The sequence below is a fragment of the Bidens hawaiensis genome, unplaced genomic scaffold, assembly GCF_021521415.1.
Source record: "Bidens hawaiensis isolate Kalapana, Puna unplaced genomic scaffold, B.hawaiensis_p1.1 tig00015188_1, whole genome shotgun sequence".
Classification (NCBI taxonomy): domain Eukaryota; kingdom Viridiplantae; phylum Streptophyta; class Magnoliopsida; order Asterales; family Asteraceae; genus Bidens; species Bidens hawaiensis.
In genome coordinates, this window is record NW_027492346.1 from 89,273 (window position 1) to 104,088 (window position 14,816).

Genomic DNA, 14,816 nt, shown 5'->3' on the forward strand with positions numbered 1-14,816 from the left:
TAATAGATATATTAAGTTCTTACGGGTTTAATTAACAATCGTCATCTTGTTTTCGTTTTGGTTTGTACGTTAATTGTTAAACTAGAGGTCTCGGGTTCGAGTCTAATCCTAGACCGGTTTCGGTGTTATTTTTATATTTAAAAAAATTGTATTACTATTAATATTAACATTACTATATAAAGATTATTATTAGTATTATTTTGTTTAACTGGTTATTATATGTATTCATTGCTAATATTATTATTATCATTATTATCATCGTTTAACAAAACTATTACTGTTATCATTATTTTTCATAATAATAGATTGTCATTATTATGATCATTATTATCTTTATTACTATGATTATTAAGGAATATTATTAAAACCTAATATTGTTAATTTTACCCATTTGTTTTATCGAACCGAAACCCATGTCGGGCCTAGTTGTCGTTTAGCGTCATTGTCACTCGAGTTATATCTTTTTATCACTAATACTACTATTATTAAAACGTTACAAGTATTAGTTTTTATTAATATGGCACATATAATTAGTATGATAATAATTATTTTTATTATTAAAACAAATAAATCTATTAATAACATATTCAACAAGAAAGTAATAATTATTATATTTATTATTACTACTACTACTATTAGTTTTAACAATAATTCTTAATTTGGAGTATTATTATATATTATATTCGTCATTATCTTATATATCTAGATATATATAACATGTTCTAAAATTATTATCAATAATATCATTTTATTTTAAATTATCAATTAAGTACGAGTCTCTAATCATTAACAAACTAACCGGTAACCCGATAAACAACCGAACCTTCCCGTCCAATGTTTCAAATATAGTTTCATTATGGTTTCAAGTTCATTAATGTATATTACATTATTTATTTTAGCTAAGGTGTTTATCGTTTCAAGTCGGATCTGTTCGTATACCGTTCGAGCTTCATTTATTTATCTATTTATTTCTCGGTTCATCAATTGAGGTGAGTACTTTCATACCCCTTTTTCCATCTTCCGTTTTGGGGTGACATTTCATACTTATCAAACTAAATGCTTTATTTACTTGAATCTTAAACCCACAAACGTGATTGTATACATTACTTAAATACTTGCTTGATTTGGTGTTCTATGATATACGTCTATGTGTTTATCGCTTTCGGTTGGTTGAATCTATAAATCCTAGACTACTTGGCATCCCCTTGTAGCAAGGTGTCATTAACGTAATGCAATTAACGATATTCTATTAAATCCTAGACTACTTGGCAACCCCTTGTAGCTAGGTGGCGCTAACGTAATGCTATTAGCGATTGTCAGTTTATTCAAGTTGTTGCTTTTATTTATCATTTTGTATACAAGTTTTGTGGCTTTTTATTACTATATACTTATATTCTCAAACTTATGAATTGCTCACCAACCTTTGTGTTGACAAACTTTATTTTATGAAATGTTACAGGTTTGACTTTTGTTGACTCGAGGACTTGATGAAAACGTTACCAAGACTATTAGGATATTAGTAAAACGAACAACATAATTGCTACTTGTATTCAACTTGTTTGTGTGGACGAGATGTGTTGTTTATTGATTTGTTGAAATAAAATGAGTTGATTAAATATTGTCACTTTAAATAGTGTCTTGTGTATTTGTCCAATCACGTTGCACCCCGGCATGTTCCGCCTTTCGTCGGGGTGTGACACTGCAAAACTGAAAGAGGCTTACCATTGCATGACGAAACTTCACCCACATAAGGGTAAGTGAGCCTTTCCATCGCATTAACTGAACCGGTGAAAAGCTTGTAAGCTTCAGGGTTGAACAAGGGGGACTGCTCCATAGGCTGACTGGTTTCGTGATGATGGAAGCCTGCAATAAAACCCAAATGCTTCCCATGGCCTAGCAGCTTCGTGTAAACATCGCCCAGCACCGAGTTAAACTCTTTAGAATGAAGCAAGTAAGATACAACCTGCTGAAACCCATGCTCAATCAACCACTTGTTGTAATCAGAAGTTTGGGTAACCGAAGCCTTCAAGCCTTCCTTCTCCATCTCGAAGGCTCTCCTCTGCACCTCAAAGGCTTCACGGTCAGCATCCAACCTAGCCCTGTCAGCTTCCATAGCTTTCTTCAACCCTGCCATCTCAATAGCATGGCCACGAGACAACTCTTCAATCTTTTTCACATGCATTTTCTCCTTCTCTGAATAACCTTCAACTTCTTTCTTCATGGCCGCCATAGAGGCTTTCATCTTCACCTTCTTCTTCATGAACTCCTCATACTCCTCCATCCCTTTTCGAAACCGAGTAACACCTTCTGCCAAAAGGGCAGAAACATTGCAAGAGTTCAAGATCAACCTGGACAACAAGAAATCATCTTCCATCTTGGAGATAGTATCACGAACCCCCGGAAGAGCAAATTGGGCTAAAGCATCAGCACAAACTTCGGGATCCTTGAAACTATCCCCGACCTTGACACTCCACCCTGGCACATAAACAGCATCGCCATCCAACCCTTGAACCACAGACATGGCAGCTTTCTTCCCAACAGATTTCCTCTTCTTAGAAACCACCAACCCCTGTTCCTTCTCAACCTCCACAGTTGGACCTTGGTCTTCAGAAACTTGAATGTCATCACTAGCCTCAACTGGCTCATGAGAGGATGAGGTGGCAACAGACTTTAACAAACGACGTGTGGAACGACGAGTGGAAGATTTTGGAACAGCGGTCTTGGTGAACCCTTTAACATTTGCAACCACAGCATACTCAGCATCCTCGAATCGACCCTCTTTCCCTCGAACAACCGAATCCTCCCCAACAACAGCAGCAACATCAGTAAACCCAACATCCGAAGTGTCATCGCTTTTCAAAAAGTCTAAGGCAGACATAACTACAAAACACAAAGAAAAATAATTAGCAAACGTACCAACGAAACAAAGCAAATACGGTACAAACAAATGCATACCCTTATTATCCCTCATAAGCACAGGATCCCGATTAGGCTTATCCCAAAGTTTGCTAATTCCTAACAACACAAGAAGGTGTTCGGGGAAAGGACGAAAACGTGACGGACATTCCCTAATCGATTTCAAAAACGCCTCATTCAACTCCGACTCGGCTGGTTCTAGTTCATTGAGAACAGCCTCGGGTTGTCTCCAAACAGGCTTGAACGGAAGGATAGAATCAGAAACAAAGAAAAAACGGTCCTTCCTAGAACCAAGGGTTGTAACCGCCGAGGAAACCAAACATGTATCGACCTTAGTGTGTTCGAATGTGTACCAATCACCATTTTTTGCTAAGCGAAAGAAACGGCGAAAATTCAACAAAGAAGGGTCATAACCTAGGGCTCTATACAAAACCTCAAAATGCAACACCCTAGCAAGCCCTAGAGGATGGATTTGACCGAATGATATAAGATAATATTCCAAAATATTAAGAACAAAAACCGAAAAAGGGTGTCGGAGATTAGAAAACTCGAAATGACGGCAATATAGAGCAATAAAACCCGCCGGACAACGATCGATTGAAGAATCGACCGGCGGAGCAATCGGTTTATACTTTAACCCTATCCCCCACTCAATGCAAAACGATTCAACCTCTTCTTGGGTTAATCGGGAAAAACTGATCGAAAGATCCTTTTTGGCAACCATAATTTTGAAGAAAAGTGAAGGATCGAAACTAACCTGGTAATGGATTGAACAAAACTTGAAGGTGTTTATGGTGAAAATTGTTAAAGAAATCTGGTAGAAAATGAATAGTTATCCCATTGATAACTATTAATGAAAAAGCAGTTATTGGAAACCGCAATCTGACAGTTACAATCACATCAACTGTCACATCAATAATTCAAAAAATAACCAAAACTGAACAAAGCTTCGTAGCCTACAAGCCTTGAAGCCTTTAAGCAATAAACAAAATGTGTGCAAAAGTCAGAAGCCCTTGAGCCTACTCCCCAAACACCTCTGACTTGGGGGGCTGATGACGGGGGTAGCCCAAGGAAATAATAAAATGACTGAAACGCATTAACGCTAAAAGGGTTAAAAGGTTAAAAGCTTTATTTCCCGCCCAAACTTATGTAAACAAGTACCCACGTGCTACAGTACGATGTCAAATCACTGTTCACATCCTTGTCCCCTCTAACCAAAGGACATGCTCAGATAAAGTATTATTATTTTAACTATGGACCAACGATCCAAACCTTCCCGCCCATAAAGGTCAACTCTCTATGCAAACAAGAGGCTAACTAGTTTAGTTAACTGGACTAAAAGGCTTACATCTCTTCACCTATATAAGAGATGCTTAGTCACAAACAAGAAACAACAGATTTGGGCAGATAACAGCATCTCCCTAATTTTCTCTTCTTCCTTGAGAAATATGCTCTTAGCTTATTTCTTTCTTACTTCAATAACTTCATAGCTTCACCAAGAACATCATCCTAAAACCGATTCCAAACATCACGGTTCTTGATCTTCGGTGATCTATAACAGCAAACAACTAACTAGTGAACCTCCTTCTACGTTTTGCAAACGTAGAGGGACACCACGACCTGCGTTAGGTTAACCTGAACCCTTGAAGCTTGTTAGCCTAACCAGTCCATTCACTATCATTGGTTTTATCTTTGTTGTAGCAACAATATATGTATCGTAAAAATAGTAGAACATCACTGTAATATATTTAAAATTTTTTTAAATCAAATACGGGTGTTAAAATTTTTAATATATATAAAAGATTTCTAGTAAATTGGTGTATAAAATCCTTTATTTTTTAAAATAATTTGTTTAATATTTTTCTATTTACAAATAGACGCATAAAAATAGCAACGTCTTAAGATAAGATGTTACTATAATTTAAAACCTTTTGTATGCATATATACAATTGTCGTATCACATTGTAGTTCACCCTCAATCTCAATCTGACAGCTGTTGTTAAACCATAATCAAACACCAGTTAGGTTTAACAAGAAGCTACAAAGCATCAACCTTTTACGCGCTTAACATTCCAATTCCACCCCATCAACACCTTTTATCCACTCCCATAAACCTGCATTTTATTACAACTTTTTTATATATATAATATTTCCCCAAAAATCTTCAAAGTCTCTTCATTGTCTTACCGCCCAGTAGTTTCCATTTACACGCACTCACACACATACAATAATAAGCAGTCGGTGCCCTTATTTCACACATCATCCTACTCTCACCCACGTTCTAAATTATTATTATTATTTTCCAATTCTTGAATCTTGATTTTGCAATATTCAAATTCAATTTTTAACATTATAATCTCCTTACCCACATCAAGATCTCCAAAACCCTTATCAAGAATTTCAAAAAACCACATCTTAATTATGCAAGATTCACTTTTTAACCCAAAATCTTAACACCCACATCAAGATCTCCAAAACCCACTTCAAGAATCACAAGAAATTGATTCTTAATTATGCAAGATTCAATTTTAACCCATAATCTTAACACCCACATCAAGATCTCCAAAACCCACTTCAAGAATCACAAGAAATTGATTCTTAATTATGCAAGATTCAATTTTTAACCCATAATCTTAACACCCACATCAAGATCTTAAAAACCCATTTCAAGAATTGGGTATTTTGCAGAAATCAATAATTAAATATTATTATTAATATTATTATGGGTCAAGAAGGAGCTCAAAAGAGAGGCTCTGCCACTCTACCCACTTCCACCGCCGCCAACGGCGGCAGCCGGAGCAACCGGTCACTCCTTCGCGGCGGCAACCGCCAGATCCACAAAACCCTAAACAACATCAAGATCACAATCCTCTGTGGGCTAGTCACAATTCTTGTCCTACGTGGCACTATTGGCTTTGGATCACTCTCTTCTGATAATGACCTTGAAAACCAAGCAATGATTGAAGAGACTAACCGGATCCTGGCAGAGATCCGATCCGATAAAGATCCGGATGACCCGGAAGATTTGCAGAATCAATCCACTATAAATCTTATTGACACTTATACCCTTGGTGCAAAGATCTCAAATTGGGATGAGGAGAGGAGTCTTTGGCTTAATCAGAATCAAGATTTTCCGAATATTGTTAACGGTAAAGCTCGAATCTTGCTCGTAACCGGGTCTCCACCGAGCCCTTGTGATAATGCTATAGGTGATCATTACTTGTTGAAATCTATCAAGAATAAGATTGATTACTGTAGGATTCATGGTATTGAAATTGTGTATAATATGGCTCATTTGGATAAGGAGTTGTCGGGTTATTGGGCGAAACTGCCGTTGATTCGGAGGTTGATGTTGTCGCACCCAGAGGTCGAGTGGATTTGGTGGATGGATAGTGATGCATTGTTTACAGATATGGTGTTTGAGCTTCCGTTGTCCAAGTACAAGGAGCATAACTTAATTATTCACGGGTACCCGGATTTGTTATTTGAGCAGAAGTCGTGGATCGCTTTGAACACCGGGAGTTTCTTGTTTAGAAACTGTCAGTGGTCTTTGGATTTGCTTGATGATTGGGCTCCAATGGGCCCGAAAGGCCCGGTTCGTGAAGAGGCCGGGAAGATTTTGACGGCTAATTTGAAAGGGCGGCCTGCGTTTGAAGCCGATGATCAATCGGCTTTAATTTATTTGTTGATTACGAAACCCGAGTGGATGAAGAAGGTGTTTATCGAGAATTCTTATTTTCTTCACGGGTATTGGGCCGGGTTGGTGGACCGGTACGAGGAAATGATGGAGAAGTATCATCCGGGTTTGGGTGATGAAAGATGGCCGTTTGTGACGCATTTTGTCGGGTGTAAACCGTGTGGGAGTTACGGGGATTACCCGGTTCAGAGGTGTTTAAGTAGTATGGAACGGGCGTTTAATTTTGCTGATAACCAGGTTTTGAAGCTGTACGGGTTCAGGCATAGGGGACTTTTGAGCCCGAAAATTAAGAGGATTAGAAATGAGACGGTGAACCCGTTGGAGTATGTAGATCAGTTTGATATTCGGCATTCGGGTCAAGCTACTACTAGCAACTGAAGTGAAGTTGGATTGTTGGCAAGAGGGGATGATGATCTTTAGTGTTTTTTTTTTTATAATGGGTTTTGAGTTTTAAACAAGTTATAGTTGATTTTATTGCCACTGTATTTGAATTGGGTCAAAGCAAGGTAGATTTTTTTGTTAAAAGGTTACTGTGAAATCCTTAATAGTTGCTTATTTATTGGTATATTGCATATTTGCATTAATTTTTCTTTATTTGATTAGTTTTGTTACATACATTGGATGATTGGATGTTGGTTCTGAAAATAAAAGGTTAAAATCATTTTTGTCTCTAAACCAGTCATGTTCGGGTTGATCTGTTTAACTAAATGAGTTAAATAGGTCAGCCCGAACACAACCCATTTGATTAAACAGGTAAATTCTGACACGGTATGTTCTATGAATGGGGTAAATATGCTAACTCAAAATTTGATTATTTTTGTGTCATGTTTTGGTCAATAAAAATAAACACTAGTGAATTTCGTCTATCTTTCCATTTGACATAAGAACAAAATGTGTGCAGCGAAACGCAAAAGTTTTAGAAACGCGATATTGAGATAAATTTCAAATGTTCAGACTGTTAATCAAGAGCTGCTCAAGTATAATAAAAAAGTTTTCTACACGTAGTTACAAACATAAAAAACCGAAGATATTACAATTTAATACAGGGGTCGAACATATGGTTCACTTGGAATATTGGCTTAAATAGACAGCAGACAACTTCATAACTGATTTTCACATCAAGATAATTATGGGGGTGTTTGGCCTAGCTTTTTTAACAAAGCTTATAGCTTTTTTAGCTTTTCTTTTATAAAATAAGATGAACTTAGTGTTTGGTTTAGCTTTTAAAGCTTATGCTTATGAGCTTATATAAGCTCATTTGAAGAAGCTTATATAAAGATGGTTTTTTAGCTTATTTGAAGAAACTTATTTGTATAAGGTTGTATGTTACTCATTTGCCCTCAAATGGTGATGGATTACTCTTATTGAAGCAACTTATTACTCAACAAATTAAAGAATAATGGATTTAACAACTTATTAAGACACATAATTAACTTGTAGAATATAAGCTAATCCAAACACTTAAAAATAGCTTATCAAATAATAGAAAATAAGCTATAAGGTTCTTTAAAATATAAGCATAAGCCAAAATAAAAAAGCTATAGCTTATCAAATGTTTAGATTTGCTGGATACTGTTAGAACATAATAATGTCAACACTTAATGAAACTGTTCAAATTATGTTTTGGCAAATTAAGCTGAATCTCAATACAAGGACTTTTGTCCTGACTGAAGGCATATTCATTACTCTAGTCTAGCAGCCAATAGCTGACCAAAATATTAAGTAGGATATATGTAACCAACTTTACATGCTAAGATATGAACTCTTAACTTCCGAGTGTTCATATCTAAATTGTCATTACTTATTTACTTTTTACCAAAATTTTAAAGAGACCATTGGAAGACCATCAAATCAACTGTTTGTGTAATCTAGAAGGAAAACCTTGTCTCCATGGACCTTATTTCTTTGGTATTGTTACTCCATTAACTATCTAATTAATAATAATAATAATAATAATAATAATAATAATAATATGACCTTTTCACCGGATGTATACAATATTTTTTGTTTGACTTTTCTCTTGAGAAAATGCTAGGGACGTTGGGATCATGTTTTATGACATCGAATGTTGAAATGATTAAGGGTAGTATAAAATATACGTCTAAATTATGACAACTTACAAGCTATTACAAAAAAGTCAGCCTTTGATTAAGCAGAATCTACATAAGTCAACTTTCTCAAAAATCCAGATTATGATATCCTCCAAATCATTGAAAAAAACACAACAAATGCATTCAGCTTTTCGGTGAACAAATGGACAAAAAAAAGCTACTAAGTTTTGGTTTTGCAACTATTTTTTGTTTTTTTTCCTCATTCATATGTAGATGACCATGATCTTAAACATAAGCAATCAAAAGAATCGTCTGGAACCCGCAACCATCGACGTATTAATGGATCGGTCGCTAGCCGTGTAGTATAACATCTCTTTCCCTCTCTCACTACATATGAGAAACACAAACATTACATATAAATGTTGTGGTTCATCGTATTTTACTTAAAACTAATTATGTAAAAAACATGAGAGAGATCAAATAAAAACGGTTATAATTTTAAGAAATGTAAAAGGAAATTTGAACCATTGATCAACACATATTAAGGCAATTTGGTAATGAAATAGAAGGTACTTATGAAAAGAAGTATGAATATTGTGAACCTTTTAGATATATATTTTAATCAACTTAAATAATTGGATTGCAAAAGTAACTAAAAAAATATTGTGATAGCTGGATACGCGGTTTGGACTTCATTCGATAATTAGTTGGTAGTTAATTATTGTTATAATTATCATATACATTTCTTAAAACACAACTTCCTTCAAACAAGCCACTTTCTATGCAACTTAATGTACCACTCTCACATAGTCACATCATAAAATCAATTGATCACTAGGGGCCACATTCACATGTCCAAAGATTTTAAAGTTGATCAAAAGTCATTCATATATTTTTGTAGCAACGAATTCTTAATTCCTTATAACAAGGAGGAAACAAATGATGAATCTTAGTTTATATATAACCACTTGAATTAATATTAATAAAGTTATACGAAACAAAAGTCTCCTTATGACTTATGATAGTATATTAAACACACTACAACATTGCACGTCGTTCACATTCCTCCTAAACATGCTTCCAACACCAACATTTCTTAACTAATTTCGTCATTCAACCCCATACTCTTGTTCTTCCTCCTCCCACCACCGTCACCGACCGCCACCACCGCGACAATGGGAGGCGGAAACAAGCTACCAACTTCCTCAATCAAATTACTATTAATCATTTTGTACTCTATTTCCATTTCCATCAATGCAAGTTACGCCCCACCCGACAACTACCTTATCGACTGTGGATCGCCACAAAACACCATCCTCGACGACGGACGGACTTTTAAATCCGACTCACAATCCGTTTCTTTCCTATCCACCGGCGAAAACATATTCGCCACCTCAAACTCCCTCCCGGGAAACACTTCTCTTCCTTTATACAAAACCGCAAGAATATTCGATAGCGAATCCGTTTACAAGTTTCTTGTATTCCAACCGGGGCATCATTTCATCCGCCTTTATTTCCACCCCATCCCCCACCAGGAGTACAACCTGACGTCAGCTGTTTTCACTGTGAAAACAGCTGACGGGTTAGTACTTCTGCATGACTTTTCATGCACAGAGAATTCTCATAATTCTCATTTCAAAGAGTACCTCATTAACGTAACGTCCGAAGACTTTTCGTTAATTTTCTCACCGTTAAAGAAATCGTTCGCCTTTGTTAATGCTATTGAGTTTGTTTCGGCCCCAAACGAGCTTGTTCCTGATACTGCGACCGCCATGTCTCCTCCAGGAGTTTTCATTGGAGTGACAGCTTACAACCTTCAAGTTGTGCATAGAGTTAATGTTGGAGGACCAACGGTGACTCCGAAAAACGACACGTTGTCAAGAACTTGGGTGAGTGATAATAATGGATGCATGGTGTTTCCACAAGGGGATAAAGTGGTGTCTGTTGATCCTAGTGTTGTTAATTATCCGGCAGGCGGCGCCACTCCCTTGATTGCTCCGAATCAGGTTTACTCAACCGCGGCTTCCATGGCGGATTCAGGTGTCTCGGTCCCTAATTTTAATCTCACATGGGAGATGAACATTGATCCCGGGTTTAATTACTTGGTCAGGCTACATTTTTGTGATATTGTGAGTGCTAGCTTGAACTCTTTGTACTTTAATGTGTATGTTAACGGGTTGATCGGGGTGTCGAGGCTTGATTTATCGGCTCTCACTTCCGAACTAGCCGTTGCTTACTACAAAGATTTTGTGGTAAACGCGTCTAGTGTCCGAAACGGTGTGATACGGGTCCAGGTTGGACCATCGGATCTTGAAACCACGATCCCCAACGCCATACTGAATGGGTTGGAGGTCATGAAGATGAGTAACTCTGTTGGGAGTTTAGATGGGGTTTTCTCATCTGGCAGCAACAGTCCTGGTGGGTCCAAGAGAGTTACCAGGACTGTTGCTGAGGCAGCTGGCGTTGCCATTGGTGGTATTATGATTTTGGTGCTTATTGTTAGCCTTGTTCGGAGAAAGAACAAGGCTAGGGGATTTGAAGAAGGCGGAAATAGTTTCACGTCGTGGTTTCTTCCCATTAACGCGAGTTGTAGTAATTTGTTGTCGAGTAAAAGCAAGAGCAAAAACGGGTATTCGAGTGTTATGTTTTCAAAAGTCGGATTAGGTCGGTCTTTTGGTTTCAATGAGCTTCGGGACGCAACCAAGAACTTCGATGAAAGTGTGGTGATAGGCGTTGGCGGGTTCGGGAAAGTTTATATAGGTGAGGTAGAACCCGGAAAGAAACTCGCTATAAAACGAGGAAACCCGAAGTCATCACAAGGAATCAATGAATTCCAAACCGAAATCGAGTTACTATCCAAGCTTCGACACCGTCATCTCGTGTCATTAATCGGCTATTGTGATGAAAACAATGAAATGATCCTTGTTTACGAGTACATGGCAAACGGCCCGCTTCGTGACCACCTTTACGGATCCAAACCCGCCCTCCCTTTATTATCATGGCGCCAACGTCTAGAGATTAGCATTGGTGCAGCCCGTGGGCTGCACTACCTGCATACCGGTGGATCATCCCAGGGAATAATCCACCGGGATGTCAAAACCACAAACATTCTTCTAGATGAAAATTTTGTCGCCAAAGTATCTGATTTCGGGTTATCAAAAACCGGGCCCACACTAGACCAAACACATGTCAGCACTGCAGTCAAAGGTAGTTTTGGTTATCTTGATCCAGAGTATTTCCGAAGGCAACAATTAACTGAAAAATCCGACGTTTATTCATTTGGTGTTGTTCTTTTCGAGATATTATGCGCTAGACCGGCTCTCGACCCTACATTACCACGAGAACAAGTGAATTTAGCCGAATGGGCAATGCAAAAACAAAGAAAGGGTGTTATTGACACAATTGTGGATCCTAAAATCGCGAAAACTATAAGCTCGGAATCATTGGCTAAATATGTTGAAGCAGCAGAGAAGTGTTTAGCGGAGTACGGAGTTGATAGGCCTTCAATGGGAGATGTGTTATGGAACTTGGAGTTTGCTTTGCAACTTCAAGATGCATCTTTGCAGCTTGATCCACCGGAAGAAGATGATGCATGCAAGGCGAAGAAGGCGAAGATGGTGGATTATGAAAATGTGAAGAAAGATGATGAGAAGAAGAAGATGAATAATGAGAGTGATGTTAGTATTCTTATAAATGATGATTCAGGTGTGGTCATGGGGTCTCCTTTGTTCTCTAAGATGGAAGATATTGAAGGAAGATGAATCAAGATTCAGTCTTTTGTTGTTTAATATTGTTTGATTAAATTGTGTTTTTTACCATTTTTTTTGTTACAATGTTGATGAATTCTAATTTCTAATTGTCATAAGGATTCTGAACAGTTTCTGCTAATTTGTTCTCTAATAATGAACTTAAATTCTGATGAATGTATTTGAATCTTGGCCTATATTGTAGGTTGTAGAGTTGCATTGTAGGCTTTAGAATTCGTATTATATATAGGCGTATGAGTTATAACCGGGAATGAATGAATGAATATATAGATTAGTTGTGAAAACAACGTATGAATTATATCAAAGACCTTCCTTATATAAAAACGAACCATCACAACATTTTAGTTAGTAGTTGATAACTGTATAACCATTTTCAACTAAAGAATCACATTGTCATATATCAAGTAACTTACTACCTATGATTACCTTTATAATCGACTATAACTAATCAGGGCCGTCTTTGAGGCATGGCAGGGTAGTCGACAACCACAGGCCCGACACAGGCTCGAAAATTTTTTATTTCAAAAAAAAATTATATGTATTTTTATCAAAACCACATGTATAATCAATGTTTCAACACATTTACATAACCACTAGCTTGGTCTAATGGTAAAAGGATATAATATCTAACCAAAAGGTTGTGGGTTCTAGTTTTACTTGAAACAATTTTAAGCTTATTTTTATACAAAAAATTTTACACAACTTAAATCATAATCAAATAAGCTCATTTATAATTAAATTTTTTAAACCCAACAAAATGTTTCTTTTACTTAAGGCCCAAAAAAAGTTCGTCTTTGACCCAAAATTTTTTTACTCTTTTCGGAGCCGGCCCTGTAACTAATTATCTATTTTCTAGCAATTTTCCACAATCATGTAGATCTAAATCAACATCCAATAGCAGTTCATTAAGGTAACAAATTATTTTTCCAAATGGAGCTTCCTCGCGGCATTGCCCCCTTGCCCCCAAACCCACGCCAAGGGAGTGTAACCTCACCTGAACTCATGCTATGGAGGTGTGACCCCTTGAACACTGAGGCCACCGCCACCGGTGAATGAGATAAGAAATTAAGAATTTACAAACGAGTGTGTACTCTACTACTTTTTTAGTTCATTATTAAAAAATTTTATAGGACTTCTAGATCCAGTAGCATGTTATCGTTGTTTTTGTATTTGTTATGGTAACCAAGAGTTGCTTACGTTATCTAAATTTAAACAAGTTTTGGAACCATAATTTTATCTAGCTTAATCTGGAAGTTTAAAATATTGATTTCAAAAATAGAACACTGCAACAATCACTATTATTCACTAATAGCTTAAATATGATCGGCCCAAAAAGAAGTGTAGCCCAATGGTTAATAGCTCAAAATCTTAGCTCACAGTTGAATTGAATCTGGTCTACCACAAATTTGTAACCCAACGGCCCCAACACGTTAATAAAGTTAAACCAGGTCAACCAAACCGGCACCTACCGCCCAACCCAACTGATGAGGCGACGACCCTGTTTGAGTTACCGGTTAAAGCGACTAATAATTTATTTTGTTAATTTTATAGGAGTTGATAGCTTATTTATTTTTTTTTAGTAAATTACAATTTGTAATATTTTTCAATTTTAATTTAAGTGTTTTGTCTTCATTGTCACATTTTTTTTCATTGGTGTCACGGTCGAAACAACAATAAGCATCACTCGGGTTTCGACTAGTAACTTTTCATAAGTAATCATTTACATCCTTCTCCCCATCTCAACCGGCCCTCGTACAATGGTCGAATAGTACACAAGCCTAACTTTCGACACGTTTTTTTTAATCGAGCTATACGATCGTTTCATAAACAAACTTTTAATCATCCCTTTCATCTTTATGTATTTTCCCCACGAAGAAAGCTTGAGAATATTATAATGATGGAACTCCTCATCCTACGCCACTCAAACCTACGACACATCAACCTCTTTTCATCACCAAGCAACCTACACTTCCACTTTATCTTATAAATAAATCTTTTTATTCCTTAATTATTCCATTTAAGTTAGTTAAAAGTTCCCCTTCTCTAGTGTTTTATATTACAAATAAATAAAGTCAAATTAATATATTAATTGAGTAACAATTATATATCATTCAAACTTACATGGGATTAGTTAGCTTATAGTTGGTGGCCCATGCACTCATCTACTGCACCCAACTCCCTCCATATCAACCCCAATATTCTCACCCATCTTTTCTGGTACGGTCGTCCGAGATCTCTACTTCCAAATCCGATGGAAACCACCGTCAAAATCATCCGAACATCAATTCACACATTTCTCAAAAGCTACAATTACTTCACCGTGGCTGCCATTTTCGCCCTCCCGTTCTCCTTCTCAATCCTCCTCTCCTCCACCCTCCTCCCTGA

At 36.9% G+C, this 14,816-nt stretch overlaps 2 pseudogenes; both read left to right on the forward strand.

Moving 5' to 3' along the window:
* Window positions 1-4,864: 4,864 nt before the first annotated feature.
* Window positions 4,865-7,232, forward strand: LOC143548508 (putative xyloglucan 6-xylosyltransferase 5 pseudogene; annotated as a pseudogene).
* A 2,281-nt stretch (window positions 7,233-9,513) lies between these two features.
* On the forward strand, window positions 9,514-12,481 carry LOC143548483 (putative receptor-like protein kinase At5g61350 pseudogene; annotated as a pseudogene).
* The last annotated feature ends 2,335 nt before the right edge of the window (window positions 12,482-14,816 follow it).